This window comes from Cynocephalus volans, chromosome 2 (assembly GCF_027409185.1).
Source record: "Cynocephalus volans isolate mCynVol1 chromosome 2, mCynVol1.pri, whole genome shotgun sequence".
NCBI classification, from domain to species: Eukaryota; Metazoa; Chordata; class Mammalia; order Dermoptera; family Cynocephalidae; genus Cynocephalus; species Cynocephalus volans.
In genome coordinates, this window is record NC_084461.1 from 63,323,027 (window position 1) to 63,332,337 (window position 9,311).

The 9,311-nt window shown below is 40.3% G+C and overlaps 1 pseudogene; it reads left to right on the top strand.

The window, feature by feature from the left end:
- The first annotated feature begins 651 nt into the window (after nt 1-651).
- Nucleotides 652-3,321, top strand: LOC134370515 (chromatin assembly factor 1 subunit B-like; annotated as a pseudogene).
- Nucleotides 3,322-9,311: the final 5,990 nt, after the last annotated feature.

The following is a 9,311-nucleotide window of genomic DNA, read 5'->3' on the forward strand; positions in this document are numbered from 1 at the left end:
AGTGCAGCGTGGACAGCAAAGCCTAAGAGGAAAGAAAGGAGGAGGCTGACAGCCCAGCAGAGCCTCCAGCTCCGGAGGAGAGTTCCAGGGCCAGGACACCGGAGATGCTGAACAGTGGCTTCAAGTGCATGGCCTGCTGCTGGGCCTACCCCAGTTTGGAGGTCCTGGAGGTGCATGTGGAGCACGGGGTCCATGAGGGCTGTAGCTGCCGCACTTTCCATCTTGCCTTAGCCCGGCTAAAGAACAAAAGGAACCAGAAAGGGAAGAAGAATGAAATCAAGACGACAACATCTGTACGCAACAGGGAAGAACCCTTTGATGAGGAAACATCCTCATACACATCAACAGACTGATTTCAGCCCCTAAAAGAGACGTGAAGCAGCCCAGACCCTACCGAGGGAGCTTCATCTTCCCTAAGCAGCCATATTACCCACTTTACTTCCTCATACCTACCTCCCACCACACCGCCAGTAAGACTAGAGAACCCCTATTAACAATATCTACACTCTCCCCAGAAGGAAGGACAATGTGACAGGCCACACCATGCAGAAGAGCAAATGTTCTCTTATGAATTAAAGAACAATGAAGACCAGTGTGTCATCTTTCCCGCTAGAGTTGAGAAAGGGAGACTCACTGAAAACAAAAACTGCCATGGACTGTGCTACAGAAGAGGTTAAGGCCCCAGGAGTAGGAAAGAGCCTCAAAATACTTGGGATCCAGGGTCCTGAAAAAGTTGGGATCAGTAGCAGGGAAATTGACCAGAGATACCTCCCAAGATTCCATAATCACTGTGGTGAAGAATTTCCTTCAGAGGAACATACATATGGATGTGAAACACTTGACTGATGACAATGTAAGGAGAATGGGTCTTATCCATGCCTTACGACGGGAAAGGAGCAAAGACCTGTGTAGCAGTTCAGCAGAGCACAGGAGGCTGGCCCCACCATTACTGGATAAAACAAAGTTCACAAGACTCACAGAACCTCCAGGTTTATTCCCTGGCCTGAGTCCCTTCCAAGAGGCACAGGACAAGGCAGAGACAAGCCTTTGTCCCAAGGAAGGGTTGACATGCAGACCAATCATGGTCCTGCCCTTTCCCTTGAAGTGACTGAGATATTGCTGTCAATTTCATAATTTTCCTGCTTGGGAGAAGATTGCTGAAGAGTTGCAAATGAGTCCACAAGGAGTGGAATTCTTTTTTATTTTTTCCCTTGGGAAAAAATTTCCATGGTATACTAAGAACCAGGAGTGAAGGCTGTTTCCTCAAAGGTGTCAACTATTACTGGGGAAGGAGAGAAATAGGGGCTACTCTTCTGTCATGGACCATTGTTGTCAACTTTTGACATGATTTGCTTCTTGGAGGATCCCCGTGTTCTTTTAAGAAATTTCACAATTCTCAGATCTTATTATTTATTTTGGTTACAGCCTCAAATGTCTTGTTCTAAGTGACAGCAGAGAGGAGTTAAACAGACAAAGCTGTAGAGTTTGCAAAGCATGGTTTATACTATAGTAAATGAAAGTATATTTTGTTTAGGGGTGCTGCTGTGTCCCTGCACCATCTTTCTTTTCCTTTCCTGCCTTTGGAAAAAGAAAGCTGCCAGAGCGAGGAATTTTTTGCCCCCTTCAAGACCCAGGCTATTTCCCACATGATGACTTTCATCCTCCTGGGTCTTGAAGGGGCAAAAAATTCCTCCCTCAGCAGCTTTCTTTTTCTGAAGTCAGGAAAGCTGAAAAATGGTTCAGGGATACAGTCAGCAGCGCCCCTAAACAAGATATACTTCCATACAGTCAGCAGCACCCCTAAACAAGACATACTTCCATACAGTCAGCAGCACCCCTAAACAAGACATACTTCCATTTATTGTAGTATAAACCATGCTTCACAAACTCTCTACAGCTTCGTCTATGTTTAACTCCTCTCTGCTGTCACTTAGAACAAGACGTTTGATACTGTAACTAAAAGAAATAATAAGATCTGAGAATCATGAAATTTCTTAAAAGTACACAGGTATCCTCCAGGAAGAAAATCATGTCAAAAGTTGCCAACAATGGTCCATGACAGAAGAGTAGCCCCTATTTCTCTCTTTCCCCAGTAATATGTGACACCTTTGAGGAAACAGCCTTCACTCCTGGTTCTTAGTATACCATGGAAATTTTTCCCAAGGGGGAAAAAAAAGAATTCCACTGCTTGTGGACCATTTGAAGCTCCTCAGCAATCTTCTCCTAAGTGTGAAAAATTATGAAATGGACAGAGATATCTCAGTCACTTCCAGGGAAAGGGCAGAACCATGATTGACCTGTACTTCAATCCATCCTTGGGACAGAGGCTTGTCTCTGCCTTGTCCTGTGCCTCTTGGAAGGGAGACGGGCCAGGTCTTTGCTCCTCACACCAGCTGGATATGTGGAAGCTGGTGAAAACGTAATGAATACAACTTATGTTTTCTCCAGAAAAAAATCTTTAAAGGACGATTGCTCATCTTCCATGTCCTAGAAAAGCAACACCTGCTGTTCACTGCTGTCCAGCCCACCTTGAATTCAGGCCAGTGGTGGAAACAGCCATGCCTGGAGCTGATGAGTCTGCCCTACAACCTCGTGTTTGCTATGTCTTCAGAGGTCTCTTTGCTTCTATATGACACCCAGCAGCCTTTCCTTTTCAGTTATGTGTCTAATATACACTACCACACCCTGAGTGATATTTCATGGCCCAATGACAGGGCCTTCCTGGCCATTTCATCCATGGATAGCTATTGTTCATTTGTGATATTTGAGAAAGATGAACTTGGAATTCCTTTGAAAAAGAAGCCAGTTTTGAGCATGAGAACTCTTGAGACAGCAAAGAGAACAAAGAGTCAGATGCACCAATGGTCTTTGCCGGTACCCGGACCAGTAGAGGGAAACCCCACCAGCAGAATCCAAGACCCCAGCAGTCCCTGCACAACCCCTCCTCCAGCCAGACAATCTCCAGGCCCAGGAGCAATCAAGGACACTCACTCAATCACTCCTGGTGTCAAAAACTCCTTGACAGGGCCAACAGAGAAGAAGACCTTATAGCCTAGTAGTCAAAACACAAAAGCCCACCCATCCTGCAGGGTTACTCTGAACACGTCACAAGCCTGAAGCAAAACAATTCCCCAGAAAATAAACTTAATACCCTTAAAGACAGATACTTCACAAAATTCTGTACCACTCAGCATAATTCCCAACCCTTCCACAGAAGAAATTCAGTCAGAGATGTCTGGAGACCCTCAGGGCAGTCCTCCAGAGCTGAAACAGCCCAGACTTGGCGAAAACAATGGAAGTGCCCAAAGTCTAGACCCTTGATGGAACCTCAACATCTTGAAGGCCTGCCAGGTCTGGGAGCCCCCCATGAGCAGGAGGAGAGCTGAGGCCAAAGGCAGATGCCCATGGCCACTGGCATTCCACACAGCAGAACAGACATTGTAAATTGATTTGTGTAACAGAAGATAAACATGTACTGACTTTTCTTCAGATATATGTATACTTTTGTATTCAGTATCCATCTTAACTTGGGATGTGAACATTTTAATAGACTAAATCTTCTTTCTGATGAGTTTCTGAAACTGGAGCAGTTCAACATTATCTAGTGTGAAAATCAGTAAATCCTCCCTCGAACTACTCATGAAATTAAAGACACTATATGGGTGGATTCCTTTGGAAGTTAGGATTAGTAACCCCCTTTAGGGGTACTTTATCTAAATTGGAGTTTGGAATTTGAAGAAAAAATATATGGTAGGTATTATTTGAAAATTTCACAAATGTACTGTTTAAAAATAGGTTTGCCCTTGATGTATGAAGAACTTAAATGAATACATACATATGCACACTGAGGCACATTGATAATGTCCTTTCACAACCAAACAAAACAAGCTCTTGTGGGATATCTTGCTGTCTTCAAATCAACTGAAAATGTAAACACCTAATAAGATTTAAATGTTATTAGCAGGTCATATTGTCTCAATAAAAAGCCCATGAAAAGTAGTTTAATTTCCTTTTATGTGACTAAGTTACCCTCAACAGTAGAGTAGAAATAGTAATCTACTTTTTTTTGCAGAAAAATAATGTGAATGTAATAAAATCTAGTCAGAAATGCAGACCTCACCTTTATAAGGCACAGAGATGAGGCCTTTCATCAGCAGCTGCTAGAAAAATGGCACCTGAGCATATATCATCGGTCACACAGTCAATACCAGAAAGGAATTTCTCTATTTGTTAAGCCCTTTCTGAAATTTCTAAAGAATAATGTAACACAAAGTACAAGAATATACAATTTTCTATCAATGTATATAATGCATATAACCCCACTTAACTAAACTATACTTGAACATTTTCTCATATAATGAAGTTTATGATCGTTAAAATAGATTTGCTTATCACTGAATGAACCCACTATTTTCTGATATCCTCTTTATTTCAAAGTCACAAAAAAGATGAATATTTAGATGAACTGAAAGTCTTAATTTTCTCCACACTTAAGGAAACAAAGTTTTTGAGATAACAAACACCTCATTTGTTCTGGGACGAAAGTTACCATAGTAATTTAGGTAATAGTTACAAGTGACAGAACATTACCTTAGCAATCAAGAATTGATTACTTATTCTGGGAAATAGTATTAAATAATATTAGCATTCCCACGTACACCTAGGAAACAAATACCTCTCCATAGCTATCAGTGTGTGGTGCTGGGCTGAGCTCCACACAAATTAGGAAAAGCCAGTTCTACAGTCTGGGACCATTTTTGTTCCAATTCGCCTTGTGGGAGGGGTACACAGAGGTATTGTTGAGCAATTCTTGAGGCAGTATGTTGGGAATCAGAAATGTGAGGTAGAGGAAGGGACGGTTTGTCCTCTCAGGTATCAAAATGTATTTTAAAGCTCTATTAAAATATCATAATATACTGGAGGAGCTGGCCAGTTAGCTCAGATGGTTAGAGCACAGTGTTCAATAAACCCAAGGTCAAGGGTTCAGATCCCTGTACTGGCCAGCTGCCAAAAAAAAAAAAAAGAAAGAAAGAAAAAAAAAAGCAGAAGCATAATATACTGGAGGAGGGATAGACAAATAGCTTGGTGAAAAAGAATGGGGGGGGGCCTGCAAACATATCTATGTATGTATGAAAATGCTTGGCAATGCAGATCAATACAGAAGGGAAGAAATATTTAAGAAATGGTGTTCGAAAAATGAGTTACTCATGTACAAAAAGTTGATTTTGGACCCATACTTCAAACAACACACATAATACCAGATGGATCAATGAAAAAGCTAGATTTTAAAACATGTAGAAGAAAATATAGAATATCTTTATAATCTCAAGGTAAGGAAGATTTCATACATAAGATACAAAAAGCAAGATTTGTAAAGAAGATTGATAAACATTAGTACATAGAAATTAAAAAATTCTGTTCTTTGGAAACAAAAAGAGTAAGAAAAGGTGATGTACAAACTGGGAGAAGATATTTGCAAAACATATAACCAGGATATTATTATTATCTAGAATATATAAAGAAGTCTTCTAAATCAATAAGAAATCAAACAATCCAATAAAAAAATGGGCATAGGTTATGAACAGGCATTTCTCACAAGAAGAAACATGATCGGTGAGTAAATACATGAAAAGATGTTCAACTTCATTTGTAATCAGGAAAATGCAAATTGAAGTTAAAAGTAATATTGTTTCATATCCACGTATACCTAAGTATTTCCTTGAAAGCTTTACATATGTGCATTCGAGGTCTAGTTCAGAATATTCACCAGAGCCTTACTTATAATTAGCAAAAACTGGAAAAAAGTGTATCAACAGGAGAATGAATAAATTGTGATATATTCATAAATATAGTAGCAGAAATGAATGCATTATAGTTATAAGTATCAATATGAATGACTAGAAAACATAAAGTATAGCCAAAAAGAAGGCACAGAAGAACATACCCATTTATATAAGCGTCAGGAAAGAAAGGAAAACTATTCAAAAATATATCACCTAAAGATGCACAGATTGTGGTAACTACAGAGAAAAAAAAGCAAGGTGAAGATGGCAGTGACAGTAGCACAGTTTTGTCTCTCCAAATTCCCACGTGATAGCAGAGAAATTAGACGGCAAGACCAAAAACACACGAACAATATTTGCACCGTCACTAAGTGGCAAGGTCTCTCCACAGACCTGAAAATACAGGTGGGTGAAGATAAACACCCACAGCCATAGACCTGTGTGGTCTCAGGGTGTATGCAGGAGGAAGCAGAGGGAAACAATGGAGTGTCTAACAGACTTGAGAGCAGAAAAGCCCCCAAATAGCTGACAGATCTCCATGAGGAAGTATAGTGGGCCAATTTCAGAACAGTCACTGAAACTGAGAAGTGTTGTCCAGTTCAATAAAGGGTTAACACAAGGGTCACTGGCAAAGTCTGAAAAGGGCTCAAGCAGTCTGGGCCACATGAACTTGTAAAGACAATCAGGTGAAGCTACCTTTTGAGACAATGTTTCATGTGGCGGAGCACCTGCTGAAAACAGAACAGAAAGGAATAGAACCAAGGTCCAGGGTTTGATCCCTGACCCGCCAGTGCCAAAAGAAAAAAAAGAAAACAGTACAGATGCAGGGTGTATCTTATAATGTGAAAATTCTGTTTTGGAAAGCTTATTGTTTCAGTTTTTTTTATGTAGGCATTACTAAGAAGGGTTTTTGTTTGTTTGTTTGTTTGTTTTTCTACAGTTGATCATGAGCAAAAAGTTTGAAAAACATACTACAATGGCTTTCAAAAGTCTTAATTTTAGTCTTTATTACTCTGCCTTCAGAATTATGTTTCTAAAACTCTCATCTGGTCTTTTTTCTTATCTACCTACAGATGATTAGGCCATCTAGGATACTTTACTAGAAACGCAAATTACTCAGGCCCCTTCCTAGACCTACTAAATGAATATCTGGGGTGGGGCTCAGGGATCTGCATATTAAACAACTCTCCCTCAACATATTTTTGGGCACACTAAAGTTTGAGAAGATTTAAGCCCTGCTAATTTAAGCATGATCCAAATAGGCCCCCACCTCTTCCCACCAGGGATGCAGGCACTGTTAGATACAGGACAAGAATGTTTATATGGGAGGTGACTATGGGAACATAGGAAGAATTAGAGGTCATTTTATGGTCTTCTCATAAAGATTTGGGTACCAAGTTTTGGGTACCACATTTTTAAAGTGTATCTTAATCAAGCTGAATACACGAGCAGCCTTTTTATTTCAAGCAATAGATCCTGATGATGATGGAGATTCAGTTTCTGTTTGCTCTGGCTTAGATCTGCTTGTAGACACCATAAGATATACCCTTCTATTTAGCCTCTTGAAGGAGAGCCTCTGTAACAATCAAGTGTCTTGTGTCTGGAAGAAATAGAAGTTTAAGGAACCAATGCAGAAATACCAATTAGCTTTTTTATACATTGGCCAAGAAAAAAATGTGAAAAATGGTGAACAATCCCACCCTGGGACAAAGACAGATGAGAGACATTCTCTCCCCCCCTATTCTCATGTTAGGACATCACATGGCTTTATGTAATTTTGAGTCTTTGAGAGAGGGTGAAGGAGAGGAAGATAAAATTTTTCTAGCATCCTTTCTTTGGGTTTCTGGTGCCTTGTATCTGTGCAGGTTCCATGATCCATCTCAGTTATGGCATATACCTTAGTCTTCTAGTAAAGCTCTTAAAAATATGTAATTAGCACTCATATGTCAACTAATAAGGCCTAGCCACTCAGGAGGGGCTCAAAAATTTGAATTTTTAGCAAGCATCCCATATGACTTTTATCATCAGGCAATTTAGGAAACTATGGCTATTTTAGTCTGTTTCTGTTGCTTATAACAGAATACCTGAAACAGGGTAATTTATAAAGAAATATAATTTATTTCTTACAGTTTGGAGGCTGGGAAGTCCAAGGTCCAGGGAACACACGTGGGGACTTTTTCTTGGTGGTGAAAACAACGCAGCCTGTCACATGGCGAGAATGAGCTGGAGTGAGAGGGAGTATATGTTCTGATTCACGCTCTCCATATAAAGCCATCAGAACCACACCTATAACCACTCATTAAACCATCAACTCACCACTCCATGAATGGATCAATCCATTCATGAGGACACAGTCTTCAGATCCAATCACCTCTTAGAGGCCCCACCCTCCAAATACCATATTTGGATATCCCACCCTCCTAACACAATGTTACAATGGAGATGAAGTTTCCAATACATGAACTTTCAGGGGACACAGCTGACCCCAAGCACTGGCCTAAACATGGAAAAGTTAATGAAGAAAATAAGCAATACATATATTTTTAAAATTTCAACATTTATTCAGGTCAAAGTGAAGGCAAGTGTCCAAGCTGCCACTGCACCATAGATTTGTACAGTTGTATGACATTTGCAAGTCAGATTTATTGCATGATAAAGGAAGTGGCAGTGATAGGGTTTTTGTACTTGTGTCTCTATCTGGTGCCAACTGATGATGAAATCCATCTTCTCCAAGTCATGCCAGCTAGGAGCAAGGCCAAAATAATTTCAAACAGGACTCCTCTACTCAACACCCCCTGAGAAATTGTGCGAACGACCCACCTCCAACAATTAAAATTTCTTTGAAATAATATAGAAAGTTATCTGGGGTGACTCACTGTTCTTTGTATCTGCCTTTGCTATTGGCTGAAGGATCCTAGGCCATTATTTGACATTGTGTGTCACTGTGTGGCTCCATTTCAGCTTTCTGAGACCACCTCAGGCTCCTGGTGTTGACTACACAGATGTCACAACCACAGCTGGCATGCGTTCTGTCTTTGACATCCGCCCCACCCCCCACACCTGTCACTTTACCTTACTTATGTTTCATAGATTTGATAGTGGCATTGAGGTTAAAGTAACACAGATTTTTTTCCCCTTTATTTTTTCACAATCTTTAGAAAAGGTAAGGTCAACACATGTTATACTGACTTCAGAAGTGCCCCTTCTCCAGAAGCCCCATCATTTTAGACCAAGCTCTGGAGCTCTAACTCTTTAGATTGACTGAGGATGAGTTTTTGTCCAAAAATCCAAGTCTCTCTAGGCCTTCTGCTCCACAGCACTAGGACTTGCTTGAACCTGCAGGATAAATACATCTTGTGCTCCTACTCTGGGATTTCCATTACATAGAATATCTTGAAGGATTTAAAGCAAAGTGTTTGTTTGAAAGCTGTCAAATGTCTCAACTGTAGAAAATCCCGAAGATATTTTTGGTAGTGTTCTAAGATACTGCTACAACTAACACCATTTATTGAACATTAAGGTGCCAGT